Here is a 21,198-nt window from a genome sequence, read left to right as displayed (position 1 = left end):
CTAATTATCCACTAAAAGTCATAGCAATTCTGGTAAACGCAAAAGATGTTCATAAAAAATGGATAGACCTCAAGGAAGAAATTACATAACTAATGTCTAAATAATGTTTGATGTTGTTGTACTTGTAAAAAAATTTTATTTTACACAATTCTAGAGCACAACAAAACACCATTAACAAGATTAAAAACGCTAAATGTTAAAATTACACTAAATATGTGGAAAAAATAGAACAATGGGCGACAAGGACGTTTTTATGCGAGCACGACCATTATTTTGAAATTTTAACAATAAAAAAGAAACTGAAACATTTTTTCAAAAACCAAAATAATTCATAAATCATAAAAATGCATGTCATAAAAAATGTAATGCTCTCGCGCCTCACGCACTCACATGTACTGGTATACCTATAGATGGACGGACACATACATATTAACAAAATAGCTCTGTGAAATTTACTAGGATTTAAAACAGAATTTTCTTAAAATTGTGCACTATTGTAGATACAAAACAACAACAAATATATAAAACTGTCATCATGTCATTTTTATGAAAAATTATAAAAAATATGGAAAATGTACATACAAAATCATAAAAAAGAACTTCACGATTTCAAGGACAAAATCTTAGTAAATCTTTTGTTTTTTGTTCTTGGTTTCTGATAAATTGAAGGATGGTTTGTTGTGACTTTTTGAGTGTATGTATGTATTTACACGAGTCTTATTATCAGCTCATTATCTTGGGCAAAACTGTCTGTGAATTTTTTCAATGTAATTTTTTACATACATATATTTATTCAAAATGTTAAAGTGATTTTTGTTACGCAATCTTTGTGTATATACACTGAGAAAATATTTTTATACATATTTCGTTCTATTTAATGTTCTATTGCAGCTATTATTGCGTGGAACACAAGCCACCATTAAAAGATTTCACTTTCCCAACAAAAAATTTTAACTACTTTTATGTTGTATATATTTTCAAATTTCAATTTTTTTAATCACAATGAATAGAATTAAATACTATAAGTTCGTAGGAGAGCTTTTTAGCTTCATTTGATAGTAATATTATCATAAAAGTTATATATTTTCTTTAAAGACGTACATATGTCGTTTATGTCCATATACAGGGGCATAAGAGCTGATTATAAAAATCTAATAATAAACGATTTTTTCATTCGTTTATTATTATATTAATTTTTTTTCATCGCTGTATTAACTTTTAAAGTAATATAAATATAGATGTAATTAAATTTTTTTAAGTGTACATATTTTCTCTCTCCTTCTATTTCACCTTTACTCAATTATTACAGCGGTAAAGGTAATAAATCATAAAAATATGTTTTTATTGTTTCACAAAAACGAAAAGGCACAAAACACAAAACAAAAAAATATAAACAGGCACCGTAACAAAATAAAAACGTTCAATGTTGCCTGTCTGTCCTTTAGTTATACTACTTTGACTATTTGAAGCATTTACATTACATTTTTTGCTTGTCTCGACTTGGCTCGTTACACGGTGGATTGGTAAAATAAAAGGAAAAATTTAAAAAATTCTTAATAAGTATTACCAGAAAATATTACTCTTAATCTGGTTGTATTTACAAAACACGACAAATTTCAAACCTGGCTCTGGTGAAAAATAGGGCTTGTGTTTTGTAGTGTTTATTTGTGTGGACGATCGCGCCCTCATAGTTCCGATAGCAAAACCACCAATGAAGTTAGAAACTTTCTCTTTTGCATGCGTCTATTCAGTATACTTATATGTGTTTTTCAATTTTTTGTTTTCTTTAAAATTACACAATTTTACACCCTTAAATCAGCAGACAAAATTGATAAATATGATTTATGACAATATTTCTTTAATTTCACAATAGAGTCTCATTTTTGTCAAATGAAATTGCCAGCTTTTGGCGCTTAGCAAATTATATTCGAACAATTGTTTGTTATTGTTAGCGGGACAAAGTCTAAATACTATTGATTGTATTGGAAATTGTCTGCTACTTTTTGCTAAATACTGTTTTTTGTTAATTGTTACAAATAAGTTCTTTTTTCTTTATTTGCAAATGTTTTGCTATTGTTTTAGGAATTGTTTTTATTTTTATTTACTAATCTAAAACAGTGACTCGTGTGCAGTTTACTTAATATACATATATATGTAAATAGAGTGATAAATTAAATATACATTTTAAATAAAATCAATATAAAACTTAAGTTTTTATGAATATTTATATACTTAATTTAATTACACATATGATCATACAATTACCTTCAATTTAAAAAGGAATAACTCAATTTGTAAATAACAAATTTTTATATAATATATGAAATTTACTTAGAGCGAAAACTTAAGGTTGAAGATTAAACTCCAATTTATAGTCAGTTTATACAATCGAAAAATAAATTTTGTCTAATATTAATCTTCTTTGTTGTTTTCGAGTATTACTTTAAACTTTGTGATATTCTCAGGCCTAACAACAGAAAGCGTCACTATTTCCTAAAAAAAACAAAGAAAATTTACCAACCAACAAAGAAAATAAACCAACAACTTTGGAGCTTTAATAAGTTTGGATATTTCAATTTCCTTATATTACAAAATGGTTGTACTGTCTTTATAAATAAATTTATAACTAATTATGCCAAGTAGCAAGTGTATCAAATTTTCTGTTTGAAAGTGTTACCCTAGTATAATGTATATTGACAGCTATTAAAATTAATTTGCTTTTTGAATTCCAGATATTATACCGGATTTCTAAAAACACTATAAATGTACATTATAAACTCGCATGTTTTTCTCGATTTTAATTAAAATGTCATTTGACGCAAAAAATGAATGAAAACATCATAACAAATCGTTAAAAAGTCATAAAAATCAAGTATATCTTCCACAATAACCTATAAAATCTTGAATATGACTTTTATCACGATGTGTACAATATTTACTATTCAATCAGAGAGCTCAAGTGATAAAATAACACTCTTACCATTACAAAAAATGAACTTAAAATGACACAATAACAACAAAATTATCACAGCGATGGCTGTTAAACTGGTAGCTGTGGCAGACAGTGGCGGTGGCAGTTGCAGGCAATAATACAAAATAACACCTCATAAAAGTAATAAAATCTAAGAATAATGATGCCAACAACATACATTCAACGAGGCAGCCAACCAACCAGTCATTTAACCAACAATTTAACATAAAACAACAACAAAAGTAAGTGGAGAGAGAATGAAAGAAAAACACCAAAAGCCATAATTACTGAATACGTCACGGAACTACAGACATATATGTACGTACATACAATCAAGAAAACAACAAAACACATGAAATTAAATAAATTTTTTATATCTTTTTTAGGAGATGTCATCATGTCAAAGTCAATGAATGGCTGAAAATACATATTGGATACGACAACAGCAACAACTACATCAATGGAAGATCATTAAAATCATCATAAAACGAAGAGAGTTACAATCAAGAATCCACCACTCAAAATTAACTCAAAGGTGCAAAACATACTCTTAACAAACATCCTGTAGGACCTAAGGAAATATACACAATATTATGTTTGAAGTTACACGAACAGGATTTCACTCAAACCTTCCATACGATCAACGATCACTTCAAACACATTCTCTTTCTATTTCTTCTTATTTTCTGAGTGAGAGCAAGAAAAAATATTAAAACATAAAATCCAAATACTTATATCTACTTATTAACCGGCGCTAAGTCGTAAAAAGGCCATAAAAATCATCTTATACTCTTATGTGTCCGATTAATCCAATACATACAACATTGTTGCTGTTGGCATCTTCACATCGTAAATACCGCAAAATTATATGAATGGTTTATTTTGTTTTCCGCTTTATTTTCTTTTTTTTTATTATTTATTTCTTTATTTGTTTGTTTTGTTTTGACGATTTGATGATTTGTAACTCAATTTGCTTGACATTTAATTGTTGTCATCATAGATTTTACGACTTTTTAATAGTCCGCTTAAATTTCAATAAAAAAGCTGTTAAATTTTTACGATTTTTTAAGTGTGTGTTATTTTTTTGTTTGATTTCAGCTTTTATTCAAAATATTTTGGATTATCAACAAAAAGTATGAGTGAGTATTTACTTATTTATAAGTATATTGACCACAGTCCTTCATACATATGCATGTAAGTAAATATGAATATTAATTTAATGTCAGAAATTTGAATACAAAAAATCATGATGATTTTATTATTAAGAATGCATTGACAAGTTATCTTTTAACACCATATTATCGAAACTAATTAAAAATCCGTTAGTAATCCCAACAGAAAAAGAAACAAATACAAGTCAAAATTCTATTTATTCTTATATACCTTTCAACATGATGCGTTAAAAAATAGTCAATACGAATTTAATTACAATACATCAAAAAGTATCAGTTTGAAAACAAAATAGTACCAGTCCAATTTTCGATTTTCGATCGATTAGAGTACTGCTTGTGTATTTATAAAGTTTATAATAATTTTCTTCATAATCAATTTGAAATTGAAAATAAACCCAAAAAACAGGTTTCATAATACATAAATGAAAATTCTTCAATACTTTTTGACAACAAATTTTATTTTATATTAAAGACAATGAAACCCTGATATTAATACATCGATCGAGAGGTATCAGACATGAAATTATTAAAAAGGCCGTTTCTCTATTTTACACATACAGTGTCTCTCATAAGTATTCGAATTTATGTATAATATAAAAAGAAACTAAATTTAATAACATATTTTGTATGCAAAATTAATAAATAAATTTGTTAAATTTTCTAGACATTCCTTAGCTTTGATATCACGCTTTTTAAAACTTTAAAAACTCACATTTACGTAAATTAAGTTAGCTTTATTTAAAAATAGTCAATAAAATTACGTCACAAAAGTATAAGAATTTTTTCTGTATTTCATATTTGACTATATTATACGAAACATAAAAATTAGAATCGAATGTTTTTTTGCTAAAAAATGTTTTAAGGGGTAACTATCAACCGAATGGATATATTTTTGGACCATTTGGTCCACAATTTTGGAGCATTTGTACCATATTTTCATATAATATGATTAAAATTACGATTTTTGACCATATTTGCCATATTTTTGTTCTCTTTTTCCAGAGATAAAACCAAAATTTAATATTGGGATTTAATAGATTACTTCAGGTATCTAAAAATAATAATCTTTGTTATAAGGATTTGTTTTTAAACATTCCATGGTATATTTTTGGTATCGTTCTTCTGTTTCTAATTGAATTATCTGGATCTTAAGTCCCTTTTCGTACCACTAGGATCAATATTTTCCGACAAAGTTGGCTAGTATATGTAATTTTCAAGCCATCGTAGCGGTGTAGAACTCCAAAACATGCCATAACAAAACGTCATCCTATAAGTAGATTTTAGTTTTTACTATAGTACACAGAAAAAAGATCGATTGGAAATCGGTTACCATGATAAATATTTAGTTAAATTAATTAAAATTCTATCGGTGTTATTAAAAATCTGTAAAATTAACTAATTTTATATATTCAGTACTAAAAACCATAATTATAAACGAATTGTGGTGTTAACAATTTCCATATTAGTAATTTGAACTGAATTGTATCGGTTATTAATTATTTTTGTGAATTCAGTAAAAGAAGCCGATTTTTATTTAGAATTGAAACGTCAGAACATCAAATATTTGTCGTTGCAACTGAAAAATAGTAGAGAGTAAAAAATATTGGGCACTGCAACCAATTATTAATGGAAACAATTATTTAAAATTAAATGATGATTAGAGGAACCAATTTCGATGTTCACAACCAATAACTTGGTAATTTTAGTTAACGTACATAAAAATAAATAAAATAAAATGAATTTATATTTAATAAAAAAACAAATTACATTTGAGGATAAATAAATACGGAAATATCGGATATAAAAGGTAATGTTAAATATGTTTTATATTTCCTAATCAATTTTGTGTTATTTTCTCTTAGTTTTCTTAATTTTATAGTTGCGGAAGTGTAGTACTCCTTTGGACATGTTAGACAGGATGAAGAGCAAAATCCCCGGCACATAAACATCAAATTTTCATCAATCATCAAATAATATATATACGTTTTGTAAGTTTATACAGATTTATATTTTATTGTAAATATTTTAAATAAAATGAAATATATTTTAAAATACACATAATCCACAAATTTGGGTTTTAATAAATAATAATTTCAGTTGTAACTACCAATAATTTCAATCCTGATTACCGAATAATAATCAAAATAGTTGTGTACTCCATATATTCAATAAGAGTAACCGAATTTTACAATAATTACAATCGAATAAAGGTATAGTTGTGAGAACCGACTGAATTCGATTGGAAACAAATTCGGTTATCACAACGAATCTGTTTTCTCTGTGTACTCATAACATTCACGATTATGTTGCCCATTACAACAACACTGTATGTAAAAAATTTTGGGCTTATTTTGATCATAGTAAATAATATTTAAACAGATATAAATATTTTTGAGTTAGACCATAATGATATGGTGACATTCAGCCATTGGTTATAAAAAGAAGACAAGTTTCCGCGAAAATTTTTGACCCTAGTATTATAAAACTGGACTTGAATTCCAATAAATTGAATTAGCGAAGAATGATTCCAATAATATATCTTGGAACGTTTAAATAAAGATTATTGTAATAAAAAATATTATTTTTAAATACCCCAAGGGGTATATAAAATCCCAATAACAAATTTTAGTGTTATCTCTGGGAAAAAGGAGAAAAAATACAAATATTGACAAAAACCTCCATTTTAATGATATTACATAAAAACATGGTACAAATACCCCAAAATTGTAGACCAAATGGTCCAAAATTATATCGATTCGATTGATAGTTACCCTTAAAACAATTTTTAGCAAAAAAAAAAAAAAAACATTCGATTCTAAGTTTTGTGTTTCGTATAATATAGTCAAATATGAAATACAGAAAAAATTCGTATACTTTTGTAAGGTAATTTTATGGACCTTTTTTAAATAAAGCTAAATTAAGTAAATGTGAATTTTTAAAGTTTTAAAAAGCGTGATATCACAGCTAAGGACTGTCTAGTGAATTTTACAAATTAATTTATTAATTTTGCATACAAAATATGTTATTAAATTTGGTTTCTTTATAATACCTAAATTCGAATACTTATGAGAGACACTGTACGTTTATCCTTCCCAAGAAGGTGAAGGGTACAAATTAAATACATGTAAAAAAATATTTGTAATCCTCTTGATTTTTATATTTCATGTCTAGATTTGTATTATTAATACATACATACAGTAAGATTGTTTGAATTCTAAGGTGTTTTGAATTACTAATAAAATGCAATTTTTGTCATAATTATTTCACACATTGTTAAATAAGTTTTTTATTGTGTTTCATTATAAACTTGACACCATTTTACAAAACGAATAACAAATTTCACAACAATCAGGTTTCTGGTCCATCTTCCCAAAAACGGATGACTGGATGGCTGGTTGGTTTCAATTCTAAAAAATAACTCCCATAAATTCAACATATTATTGACGACGAGATGACTTTTAACTAAATAAAGAAAAAGAAAATAAAAAAATCCGTAATACAACTGAATCAGGTTCTACTACTTTTAACTGCTCTTAACATTTAACGTTTTTTTTTTCTTTCTCGAGTGGTTTATTTTTCACTTATATTGTTGCTGTAACTTCCACACCTTTCTCGCCCTCAATATCTCCCTACCAGTAGTCATCTCATGTACCAGGTTTTGAATTCTCTTTTTAATTTGTGGTTAAAATGGGTAAACGAGTGAGAGTGTGTGCATGAGTTTATATGCGAGTGTTTGTTTCGATGCCGACATTGTCAATTTGCTTAATAAAAGTCAAATTTAACGATTATTTTACGCGATTATCATTAAAAATCAGTGTAAAACGTTTGCCATTAAAACTATTATTTGTATTGATTTTTTATTCAATCAACTTGTCATTTTTTTCATTTTTATTGGTTTTTAATTCAATTGATCGTTTTATTCGATATTCGTTTTGTTTTGGTAGCTTCATTGACATTCAATTATTGGTTATTTCATTGTTACTGTTTGTTGTTGTCATTTTTGCTTTTTAGTTAATAATTTTAGAATTTTATGATATTGACATGGATTTTAAAGTGGAATGTTAAGGTATGAATGTAGTATGTTTGAGTCTTAATGTGTTTTTGCTTATACGGTGACTATCAATCGGAATATGATCGAGATGTATTTTTGGTATTTTATGATGTTGAATGTCTCATAACTTATTTTTATGTTGGTCAAATGCATTTATTAATAAACGATTTGTCATCAATTCGATGCGAATTAAAAACATAACGGAAGAATTTAAAGTTATATTTTTAAATTTAACTGAGAAACAATTTTTAATTTATAGAATTAATATTAATTACTCAGGGTAAATACTGCATCTTTTGACCATTTTGGAGTTCATCAGATACATTATTAAATGTTAGTTTAATTTATAACAATACATTTGTAATTAGATTTAATTTTTTAAAACAATTCATTTGTTTGAAGAAATAATTAAATAGAATTCTTTCTTAATATAGTTAAAATTTTAATTACATTTTTCAAATTTCAAATCGGCCCTCTCCATTCCATTTTTCCCGAGAGTTAAAAAAATATTATTTTTATGTTTTTTATGAATAAATTATGTTTTGTTTAAAGTAATTAAGAAATAATATATAATATTTATTTGTTTTCCTAATTTGGTAGAGCGGTGGTGGGTTCGTTTACCACCTGTGGCACTGGAAAAGAGTGCACAATAGGCCCGACAGAGGCCTAGGTGGATTTCTTCGGTTTTGACGTTTATATATAATATATATTATATATGTACATCCTCTTATCAAACTAACTACAATTATAAGCTCAATCGATGCTTATAATTGTACTGCATATGAGAAGAAAAATATTTGTTGAAAAATTTTTGTAGATTTTTTTGGTTCACCAAATGATTTTAAGTGAATTGAAGAGGCGTAGTATTATATTTTTTTTCAAAATACTGTTGTAATTTTTAGGTTATACAGAAACATCTTTAATATGTAAATTGTTTGGCATTTGGTTTGGTCCTTTTCAGGTTTTTTAGATTATTTTGGAGTTTATATACCATTTGTAATACATTAAAAGTCGGACTAGAAACACTGTAAAGAAAATGAATTATTTTTCTTGTAATAAACTCATTTCGAAAACCATAAACATTTGAACTTCTACACTGTTAACAACTCATTATATTTCATAATTTATAACTTTTAAAACCACCATTAAATGTGCCATTCCGCATCATCAGTAAATAAAGCAATTACCCGAATGACTTAATTAACCAAATTCAAAAAGTAACAAAAAATCTAACATAAATAAAAAACATTTCGGTAAATGTAACCCAAATTGAGAAAACTAAAAGTTCAAATATTTCAGTTCTTAACTATTTTTTTTGTTTTTTCAACTTGTGGTGGAACAATATTTATTGATATTCTATGAAAGGTTTAATCGTACAATTATAGTTGTTGCATGCAACTGCACTTGATAAAGAATGAACTTAAATGAATAAGAAGAGAGAGAGAGAGACAGGCAACAAACAGACAGTCAAACGCAAATACAAAAGAAATCAAACAAAAAGTTAAAAATTGTGTGCAAAAGTCTCGTTAAAAGTAGTAACGAGTATGAACAGAAACGAATATCAACAAATATGAGAGTATGGTTGGCCAAGATCGACCATATGATATCCTACACCAGCTATGACTATATTTATATTAAATGTGACTCGGGTCTCGTTAAAACATAACTGTGAAAGGTAAATGAGAAACGGAAATAAACAAATATACATGTCTAGTTCAACACGGCCGACCATATGATGCGCTACACTAGGTGCAAGTATATTTCAAATGTGACACAGAAAATTATTTTATTTTTATTTCAATAATGTTGAATTTTGCTTAATTTTGACCTTTTTGAAAAAATACGCGAAAATATTAAAAAAATATATTTCTAAGTTAAAAAATATTTTTTTTATATATGTAACAATCTATACCCAGTGAGGTTTGCTACCCCAAAAGGAAAACAAACCCACTTACTCATGGGAGATACCACTCAAATTATTGCAAGTTCGCAAATTTTTCCAAATATTGAAAAAAAATATTTTTAAGTTAAAAAATATTTTTTTTATATATGTAACTAGTAGGGTATTCAAACGATTAATCATCGATAGGTAAATCGATAAATTTTTGATGATTAATCGCTCGAATAAATAAAAATTGCCAAATTTCAAATAACGAATAAACCGAATAATTTATGTCAATTAACCGATTAAGACAAACTTATTATTAAACAATAAAATTAATGTATATCTTTTACAAAATTCAATATTTTTTTAATAAATTTACTTTCTGTATTAATATCTTAATTACTTTTTTATAATAAACAATATTGGGTTCATGCAGAATCATTTCAGATTGTTGAAAAGAAATCTTGAAAATAATAATATCGCCTTTACTTCTACATCTAGTTTTGAGGAACATTTTCTATAGTATTTGTAATAAGTTCTTCAGCAATACATAGTTATACACTAGTTCATTGGAACGTATGAATTCTGGAACTTGTAGATAAATATCAAAAACATAAATTTAATAAACTTAAACATACTTTTTTTGTTCCAACATACACTACACAAACATTGCCCGTACTAACACCTATTTTTTCACGTTTTTGTGTACTTACAAAGATATAGATATAAATTTTTCTTTGAAATATAAATTTTGTAAAAAAAAAAAAAATTTTTGTCTATAAAAATAAACAATACAAACAGATTGACAAAAATTCAATATGTTGATGAAAAAATCAATTTTTTTTATTTTTGTACAAGCAAACCTCAAGCATTTGTACAAACACTAAACACCCTCATACACTACACAACAGGATTGCACAAACGTTAAATTCTAGAATGTTTGTCAAGCCGCTTGTGTAGTATATTTGGCCCTTTATATAGAAGAGGATTTTCATATAGAAGAGGATAAAATTGAATTTAAAGTAGTGGAAAATTATTTTTATTTCTTTGTTATTGGAAGAAAAATATTGTATAAATGAAATAACTATTAAAACAACATACACGTACCTCTTATTCGATTAACCGAATAATTTTGAATTATCCGATTATTAACCGGCCAAACCGCAAATAATTATTTGTCGAATAAACCGATTAAGACAAAAACCCGAATAATTGAATACTCTAGTAAGTAGCTATACCCAGTGTGCTTTGCTACCCTAAAAGAAAAAGAAAACACAAATTGTTCCTCCCATATTCATATGGTAGGTGCCAAAGTTGTCCGTACAAAATTCGAGGACTCTAAAATTTCAAGATTTGTGTGCAAATTTCGTCAAAACCGATTTTTTGAGTTAGGTCACTTGACATGAAAGTCCCCATATGCATTCACGGAATTTCTGAAAAGGTTTTGCGTTCAGGAAAAAATGCTGATCCGCTTGTTTACTTAAGGAGGTATAGGACTATTAATTTTCTGCGGTGCAGTCATCATCATAAATACAACTAAAGTGGTGTAGGGTGTGAAAAACTTAAAACCCAAAATTTAATATAGTGCTTTTACTAGTGAAACAATCTTACATTTTGATACGTTTGTATACACCCACTTTACACGGTTCGATTTGTTTTAGCTCCATTTTATGTACTTTTCGTTCTAGTGTTCAGTTATTTTGGCACATTGTGCATAATTCATAACTTGGCAAATAGTCACTTGGTTGAAGTGAAATGAAGAATTTGTGTCCTTTATAATAAAGTCTAGTATTCAGCAAAGCAAAAAAAAACTATTTAATTTTCTTGCCTTGTTAATAAATATTATTTATACATTGTACAGAAATATATATTGAATTATTGCGCAATTCAACCAACAGATCTTTATTAAATTATGCTTCAAAACATATAAAAATGCTAAATAAATGAAATAATCCTTATTGGGTTTGAGCTGTCAGTCTACATGCTGTCAGTAAATTTAATGAAACCACAACTATCGTGCATAGAAATCAGAAGGCACGATTTATAATCCTCCTAATAGAGCTCGCAACAGCAGCAGGTCATAATTGTTAAATCCACTGTTAAACCTTGCCATGAGTTAGTGGCTGAGTGAGTGTCTAACTGATTGACTTAAAGAATACTATGTCTATTATCCGTTTAAGTGTAGAGGTGTGTGTTTGTTTGTCATATTTAAATGTTTTAAAGGCATGACTTTGACGAAAAGTGTTCAACGTTTACTTCACACAGATTCATTATCGGTAAAAGTAATGAAGTGAGCAATTTGACTTTTGAGGGTTATCGCAAGATTAAATTTAAGCATTTTACGATACGGAACCAAAAACGAAAAACAACTTGCAAATCAACTAAACACACTAATTTAAATCCAACTTACTAACTCTATAATCGCAAAATAAATAATACAAACAAACAATAGAAAAATGCTCTATGTAAGTAACAGTGTGTGTGTGTGTGGCAAGTTCACAAGTATCACCCACAAACGACATGCAAATAATGTTGCAAGTAACCAGTACTTCGTAGGTAACAACAATGTTTATGTGTTTGTATGTACAACGAATATTGTTTGTTTGATGAATTGTGGTTGAACGGCTTAAACGTGATTATGGTCGTTTAAATAATGGGCGTAATTACTTTATTTCGTTTACTTAGTTAAGATTATTCTCAGTTAAAGTCTTCAATGGATTGCGGTGGATTTAGGTGGTTACTTACTTACGATAATTACGGCTGACTACTATATAAACTATTAAGTTTACCATTTTTAACACAAAATTGACTTGTTGAGATTAAAAAAATGTTTTGTTTAAATTTGATTAGCTATGGTTCAATGATTATACTAGAAACAATGTGAACAAATTGTGAAGGATTTCATGGATTTAATCCTTAGTTCCTTCATATCATTTTAATTTGACATTGTGTGTTTGGAAATACATAATATTTTATATATAAGAGAATGAATGGAAATTTCTACTAAAGGACGAACTCGCTGTGTATGAAATGCAAAGTCGTGTTTTATGACTCCTCAAAAAATTAACCTTTTTATGTTTTATAATGATTCCAAACATTTCGAATTTCCGTCAGTAGTTTAATTTTTGTTATTTAAATTATTATATAGAAAAAATTTAAAATATGTTTCAATTATCAAAATAACTGTATCAAGCCAGTTTTGAACCTATCACCAAAATTATAATATCAATTATTGAAAACGAATTAATTAGAAAAAATTAATAAAAATGAATAATTGTTTTAATTAATAAATTTCTCAGAACGTTTTAAGCTTAAGTTGAGAAAAATTAAATTCATTATGCGATATTTTAAAAAGCGTTCTTAATTTGTTTTCAGTAAAATCGCAGATAACATTGTCTTACTGCTATCAATAACATCTTTTAAATATGTCAAAGTTTTTTTTTGTCAATAAAATCTTATGAATATTATCAAATTCTTCAATCTCTTAATTAAAAAATCCATTGAAATATTCAAAAATATCAAGATTCAATAAACGGAAAATGTCAGTCGCTACTTGAAAAAAACACTCCTTATTTTTTGCTCTGTAGCGTTTTTCTACAACAAGTACAATCACCATGAATCTTATTAAATGCCTACCAAAGCTTCATATAATTACCACACCCACTGTTTAATTAGTCACTGTTATTATCTCAAGCTTATTACCACAAAACAAAACAACTAAGCAATAACAAAAACAAACATATGAAAATGAATAAGCTAAAAATAACAATAAAAAATAGAATTATGTAAAGAGTGTTTATTGCCATTAAGTGTGTGTGAAGTAGCAGTTGGTATGCAAAAGTATCCCTGATTCTATTGTTTATTTATTTGTTGTATTTGCTTGTTGCTACTTAATACAGTAGTGATCGATTTGTTAGCATAACGTAACAGAATAAATAGAATTTTCTCTACTAACTGGTGCTTTAAGATTTTTTTAAATATTATAGAAGTCGAAGATGCAAAGGGGGAAATACACTGGTTTGCTAAAAAATATATATTTTTCTTAATTTTTCATGATTATACATAATTATAGCTTAAGTGCATTTGGATCGAAATGTGGATTAAAAATTTTACTAGCATGTCAAATTTTTGCGGATATCAATTTTAAATTACCCTGACAATAATTTTCTGCTTATTCTTAAGTGATATATCGTAAAATATTTAAGGCTGTATTTATAGAAACTTATTTTAGGTTTATTAAACAAGTTTAGCCAAAAGTTAGGAAAATCGTATTTATAAACGTGAAATAGCTTAAAACACCTTCAATAAACCATTGACAAATAGAAGAATTTTATTGTAGGCTCGAACTTTCTTTAAGCCAAAAATAAGTGGATTTTTACAAATTTTTTTCTCAGATAAAGCTTTTCTTGATAATTTTATTTTGATAGCGAAAACTAGTTATGGTTTATATTAAAATAATGCATTATTGGATTGGCAATTTTCCAATTAAAGTTCATCAGAGTCATCAAGGCTAGTATAGAACTTGGTTTACAGCGTTTTGTCGTGATACGAGTATGTTAAACATAATTATGAACTTTAAAGGCCTATTTGGCGGGTTCAGTTGTATGGAGCCTAGATGAAATAATGCTAAATCGACTCAGAAAATGATTCTGATCCGATTGGTACACTTTAAGGTGGGTATAGGACCCTCCCCACTAAAGTTGTGTGGGGTATAATAAGAAAATGTGCAATAGTGATGAATATTTTATCGTGAAATATCCGTTATTCGGATACTTTTAAAAATATTTAGAAATTAAATGTTATATTTATACATCTGAATTAAATAAACATTTATTATATCCATATATTTATTTTCTTAAAAGTTCGTTTTTATTGTCAAAAATCTATTATAAAAAATATGAAATTAAGAAAACCGAATCAACGAAAGTTTCATTACACGCAACACTAACACATAAAATGACAGCCCAATTGTCCAGTGCTGCCAAGTTAAACATAAAACAGCACAATAATTAATATAGGTTTTTTATTAGTTTATGAATATCACAATTTTATTAATGGTTTTTAACTATTGTGTGTATTAAAATCAAAATAACATTTTTTATGAATACAAGCGTTACTCTTAAAAGCTCTACTATGTGCCATAATAAATCTGTTTGAAAATGTAGAAAAACAAAAAACGTACTAAATTTTCGTATGTTTTGAACACTATTGTATTAAAAAAATATTCTTTTATGTATGTATGTTTTTAATGTTGTTATCTATTTGTATATTTGTACAACAACTTTAAGCTAATAAAGCATCAATTGGAATTCGTTATATGTGGTTTCTCCCATAGCAAACAATCCGCACTAGTTAACGAAAAAAACATCAAAGAGATTTTAAACCGAAAATTAGTTAGGAAACAAAAATCATTGAAAGATAAAACAATGGAAAAAAGAAAAAAATAATTTTATTTTTCTTTCTAGGCATAGTGTGTATTTATAACAAAATTACTCTAGGTCTGGGGAAGTAGTGGCGCTACAATAATGATAATTTTGTTTATTTATTCTATAATTGGACTGTTTTTTGTTTATATTTTGTTAATTGAATTATTTTAATAAAATCAATAAAAAGAACCATTTGGCACCTGTTAGCTCTATTTTTATCTTTGTGGGATATGGGAGATGTTGAATATAGAGAGAGGAGAAAAAATCGGAAGCTATTTAAAAACAATTTTTCTTATTCAAATTATTGGGATGATTCTTTTTTGTGAGGCAAATGGAAATTGTTTAGAAAATCAAGTAAAGCAAATAAATATTTTGAAGGGCGCTTCATTTAACACTTGTTGAGATTTATTAGTCGCATAAGTATAAGGCAGATGAAAAACTTTTGACTCACCGACAAATGTGTTGAAGTTTTTATGATCGTCTGCTACAACAAAAATAATAAATTTAATGATCTTTGGAAATATCGTCAAATAATCTATGACCAATTTCTTTTGAAGACTAAGAATTTGAATTTTATTAATTATTCTGTTGGTAAAGATGCTGTAATTTGTTTAGTAGACAAATAAATTTTATTATATTTTATATAACCAGTTATAACGTGTAGAGCCAATAATGATCGGTAACATGATAATTTGTAACAATTTGTAGAAATTAGGTTAAAGATAACGGTCGTGTACTTTGAAAAATAACATCCAAATAGTTTTTTTAGTTTGAAATTTTTTTGTGAAGGGGTTTTGTATCGGTTGTTATCGTTACAGTATTTTTTTGAAGGGTACCGTATATAGGATTTAGAGTCAATGAATTTCCGATCCATATAAAATAAATGTGAAGATTTTACTTTTCTTCAAATTTGTGTATTAAGAGTTCCGTTGCTACACCGGTATTTTGAAAAAAATTATGTGCGTTAAAGTCCTTACATTTCGGTCATTTATAGACCGATCCTTACAAAATTTGACAGAGAGATTTAAGTTCTGATATAACCTCTTTATGTGGAATGTTGTTGCCTTACTAGCAGTTTGAAGCATGTTATGAGCATTTTAGTAATTTTTTGAAGAATGCCTTATATTGAGAGTTTGGTCAATTATTAACAGATCCTCATAAAATTTGACGAAGATATTTTAGTTTATATGCAACATATTTGTCGAATTTTGTTGCTTTATTGCCTTATAGTAAGGTTGTCAATTATTCGTGTTTAAAATTATTCGAATAAAAAATTACAATATTTTTTTAAAAATTCAAAAAATTAAAACATCGAAATATTGGGTCCTTGTTAGACTCTAAAACGATCTAGCCGTCCATCCGCCAGCCTGGTGAAAACATGATAGAACGAGATAGAGAGTTGAAATTTTGAACAAATATTTTTTGTTTGGTATTGAAAATAGGCAATATCTACGATTTAACCTAGCATCCATATAAGGTACCCTTTAGAAAAGTAACTTAACGCAGATAACTGGCTTTTAAAAGTGCGAATTGCAATGAAATTCGAAATGTACAAATTCTTTAAGGAACCAAAGTGTTTTTGTAAATATTATGAGGATCGGTCCTACCCCCGTATAATGATATCATAAAAAATGAGTTAAACGAACAAAACTCGCTTTAAAATACTAGTATAGCAACTAAATTCTACATAAACAGGTTTTTTATTAACTATCTGCTTTACTTATTGCAAGCATTTAAAAGATATGTTAAATATCTTATTTGGAAACCTCTGATATTTCCTAACGTTTGTTTACCAATTACATATTATTCAATGTCCCTTCGAAGAAGCGAAACATGATATTACACTAATGACAAACTTTCAATTGTCGAGGAAATTTTCACCTCCAAAAACCTAAGCCATTGATTAAATTGGAAATTTCTAAATTAAAATTGACAGAATCACATTTTTAAAATCACAACAACCTTTTCACTTCTTGAATTAAGACTTGCTTTTCGCAAACGTCTCAAACTTTTGTTTGTTTGCCATTTTGAACCAAATGAAACAAAACATGTTTCTAATGATAATTTTATGCAACATAAAAAGTTTGGAATTGTTCGTAAGAAAACCAATTAAGCGACTATTAAAATGACTACTGTAAATGACAAATAAATCGTGAGTTGGTCGTTTGCTAAAAAAAACTGCAGAAGTAGATAAACACACAACGGGTAAAATGTTAAAATCCTATGTCGCCATAATTGTAGTTGTATGTCTGTTTAAATGTACGTATGAATTCGTGTGTGTATATTTGCATGATTAGTTTGTGTCTTTTGACGAATTGATGAATAACTTGACGTGCCACGGATTGTCAATAAACGTGCAACATTTGGGTGTACATTTCTTAAAATACTTGAATGTACTAATGAAGGGAAAGAAAAACAGACAGACAATATGTGGTAAAAAACGACATATATATGTATATATATATGCAATCACACTCATACATACATTAACTAGGTGTATAGTTTAAAAAAATTAAATAAAATAGAATAAATTCATTGTACAAATGGGGCTTTACAGTTTGTGCCACCAACGGCGACACGATTCGTCAACAAAAGCAATGCCTTAAACAAAAAATACACACATGCACTTACCGGTTGTAACAATATTGCTTTCAAAATGTATCTATGTATATTCACACATTCTAAAAAATAAAAAAGGGGTCATCTAGTTAGTGAACTAAGTATCTAAACACACTGACTTTTTTTAAAGTCAAAACACTACAAACATTTTTATCAATCGTTCGAATCAAATTAATATGAAATTTGATTCGAACCATTCTGAAAATAATGCAAATTAATAACTGATTTAATTTATTTGAAAACTGTTGTTTTGTAACAGACGTGTTAGTCTGTTCAATATGTATAGATTACTAACCGGCTGTTTTATAGAAATTTTCAAAATATTTTCCTGAAATTTATTTTTAGAAAACTATAATTATTAGAAACTCTTAGATACACGACCTTCTTCATATAGACTTCAATATGCTAATATAGATTGACATTAAAATACTTAGTCGGCCAAAATTGTAAAAGTTGACAATATACAGATTTTCGCAAAAGTGGTCCATATTCAAGAAATTTCTACAGAAATCTGTAAGGTCCGGTTTAAAAGATTACTAAACAGTGAATTACTTGCCTAAACCGGATTTTTTAAATCAAAATCTCTCTACAAAGTTTTGTGAAGATGGATGTTTTAATACTTTTCTCTACCCCCCATGTAACCTCTCTTCATGAGAATTTGCTAAAAAAATATGCTATAAAAAGAAGAGTAGAAAAAGTTAAAAAAACTATTTATTTAAAAAACGTAAAATTCGGTAGACCTCAGTCTATGATAGACACAAGCCCCAAATAGAAAGCCTAACGTGAAAATCATCCTGATTTAGAATTTAAAATGGAGCACATTCGATTTGTTAGAAACAACCTTATTGCTAATCCGACAATTCTTTAACCAAATGTAAAATATTTATTAGTACTTTCAATGCTCTGCCAAACAAACAAGTCATTTTAAATGCAGTTAGTTGTCATATGACGCGAAAACATTTAAAAATAATTGCCCGACCCATGTGGTTTTAGCAAAACAAAGTAAAAACTGTTTAGTTTTTGCATTATTGTTGCTATTGTCGTGGATATTCTATATGCTATCTGTTGTGACATTGGAGAGTCTAAAAGTTCTCGACTCGGTATTTAGTGACTGTTTGACAATCAGACATACTCTAGAAATGACTTGCTGCATTATTTGCAATGCAATCCAATAAATGCAGCAGCCAACGGATATCATAAGCAAACGTTTTAAAGGGGGAAATGACAAACAACAAACTTTTTGTTGCATTTGTTAGTTTAATATGTAGTTGTTGTCATTTTGTCTGCTTGTTTTGTTAGTTTTTTATTTTATAGAATCTAAGCGTTTTGTGCTTTTTTCTTAAATGTGAAACATTTTTTTGTTGGATTGTGCAAATGTATGCATGTTGGATTTGTAGATGTTGTTTTTGCTGTCGTTGTTATTTCAAGTCATTTAAAATATTCCTAAAAAGATTTTATTTAAAGATATTTATGCATGAGGTGGCTACCAGTCAACACGGTCGGTCATATCACATCATTTTGAATGCACAGCAAACAAAAACTATGTATGTATTTCCAGTCTACAAACAAACCATGAACCCAGTTTTTTTTTGTTGCTTGCAACAAACCATCCATCCATCTACTTATACTTTATCAAAAACAATTGTTGGTTTATTTAATATTTTTTCATTCCATTCGTAACTTCTAGTTTTTGCTTTTTTTATTTCGATGTTGGTTTTTATATTCGATTTCTTGCCATTTTGTTCCCATTGTTTGCTGGTTTTTTGTGTTTGTGTTATATTGCCTTGTGTTACTTACTTCATTTGCACACAAAGTAGCAATTTAGAAAACTTAAAACGGTTTTCGTCTTATTAAATACTCATATTATTCGTTATTTTCTTATTTGTTTTATTTAAACTTGGGGCGTATGTGGGTAAACTAAAAGCCTAAACATTGTTGCCACCACCTGCAATACTTTGAATCTAACATTATCCTAAACGTTCGACTAACAGTTTAGATACGGAAAAGTTTTTATGGTAATATTTCGACTATACAAAATGTAAGCAATATGTAAAAAATTGTGGAAAACTCTGTTTTTGGTAATATTTAAAACGCTAAAGCAGCGCGAAGACCCTTTGATAAGAGGTATAACCAATTATGGGTTATATTACTTGATTTTCGGAATTTGATCTTATATTGTAAATGAACATTTTACGATTTGTTTTCGAGTGGACATATCTGCATAATAATACCGATATTTTTGAGGAATTTATCAGCGATAAATCCATTTCCGAGAACATGTACCTTTGTATGGGGGCTATGGAATTTTTTTTTATTGATTGTTATGATTGATCCCTATGTTAATTAAAATTAATGTATTTATTTTTGGTAGTTTCTGAAAAAACAAAATATGAATTAGTTTTTACTTAGTAGTACTTCGATGTTACAAAAGACAATTTATTTTATCCATGTTAAAACATCTAATAGTGGTAACCAATAATTATATTTCTGTACATGGGTAATTTTTTGCCTATTTTTAAAATTGAAGACATCAATATATTAAAGTTTTTTTTCAAAAAACTTCTGTTTTTTAATTTTTCAAAAAAACTTCAGTTTTTTTGCTTTTTTTTTAAATCGCAATAAAACTCGCGTTTTTTGAACTTTTTAAGAATTTAATGTTGATATGTCTTATATGTCTAATAGAGTATGAGTTTACGAAAAAAATTAAAGAAATCTGAAGACCATCGGTCAATTCTTAATTGATTTCTCATGGAATTCATGATATCATACTAACATTCGTGCAAATTTAAACCAAATCGATGTTTTGTGCAAAATGATTGAGTTGGGTCACTTTGCAACTTCGTGCAAAGTGACCCAACTCAATCATTTTGCACTTGATATAAGCCGATATTAACGTACTATTGAAACCGATATTGATTCATGCACGAATGGCTTGATTCTTTTTTGAGTATATACATACGTGTATATACTCAAAAAAGAATCAAGCCATTCGTGCATGAATCAATATCGGTTTCAATAGTACGGTAATCCCGGCTTATATCAAGTGCAAAATGATTGAATAAATTTTAATTAAC

General features: G+C 27.6%; 1 long non-coding RNA gene across 1 annotated transcript; it reads right to left on the bottom strand.

The window, feature by feature from the left end:
• Window positions 1-3,375: 3,375 nt before the first annotated feature.
• Window positions 3,376-3,914, bottom strand: LOC124419800. The gene is made up of 3 exons (XR_006940820.1): window positions 3,713-3,914; window positions 3,601-3,657; window positions 3,376-3,542 (listed from the first exon to the last, which is right to left on the bottom strand). It is a non-coding gene; the product is annotated as an uncharacterized LOC124419800 (long non-coding RNA).
• Window positions 3,915-21,198: the final 17,284 nt, after the last annotated feature.

The sequence above is a fragment of the Lucilia cuprina genome, chromosome 4 (genome assembly GCF_022045245.1).
Source record: "Lucilia cuprina isolate Lc7/37 chromosome 4, ASM2204524v1, whole genome shotgun sequence".
NCBI lineage: Eukaryota > Metazoa > Arthropoda > Insecta > Diptera > Calliphoridae > Lucilia > Lucilia cuprina.
The sequence above is the reverse complement of the archived record's forward strand: the minus strand, read 5'-3'. Positions and strand labels throughout refer to the sequence as shown.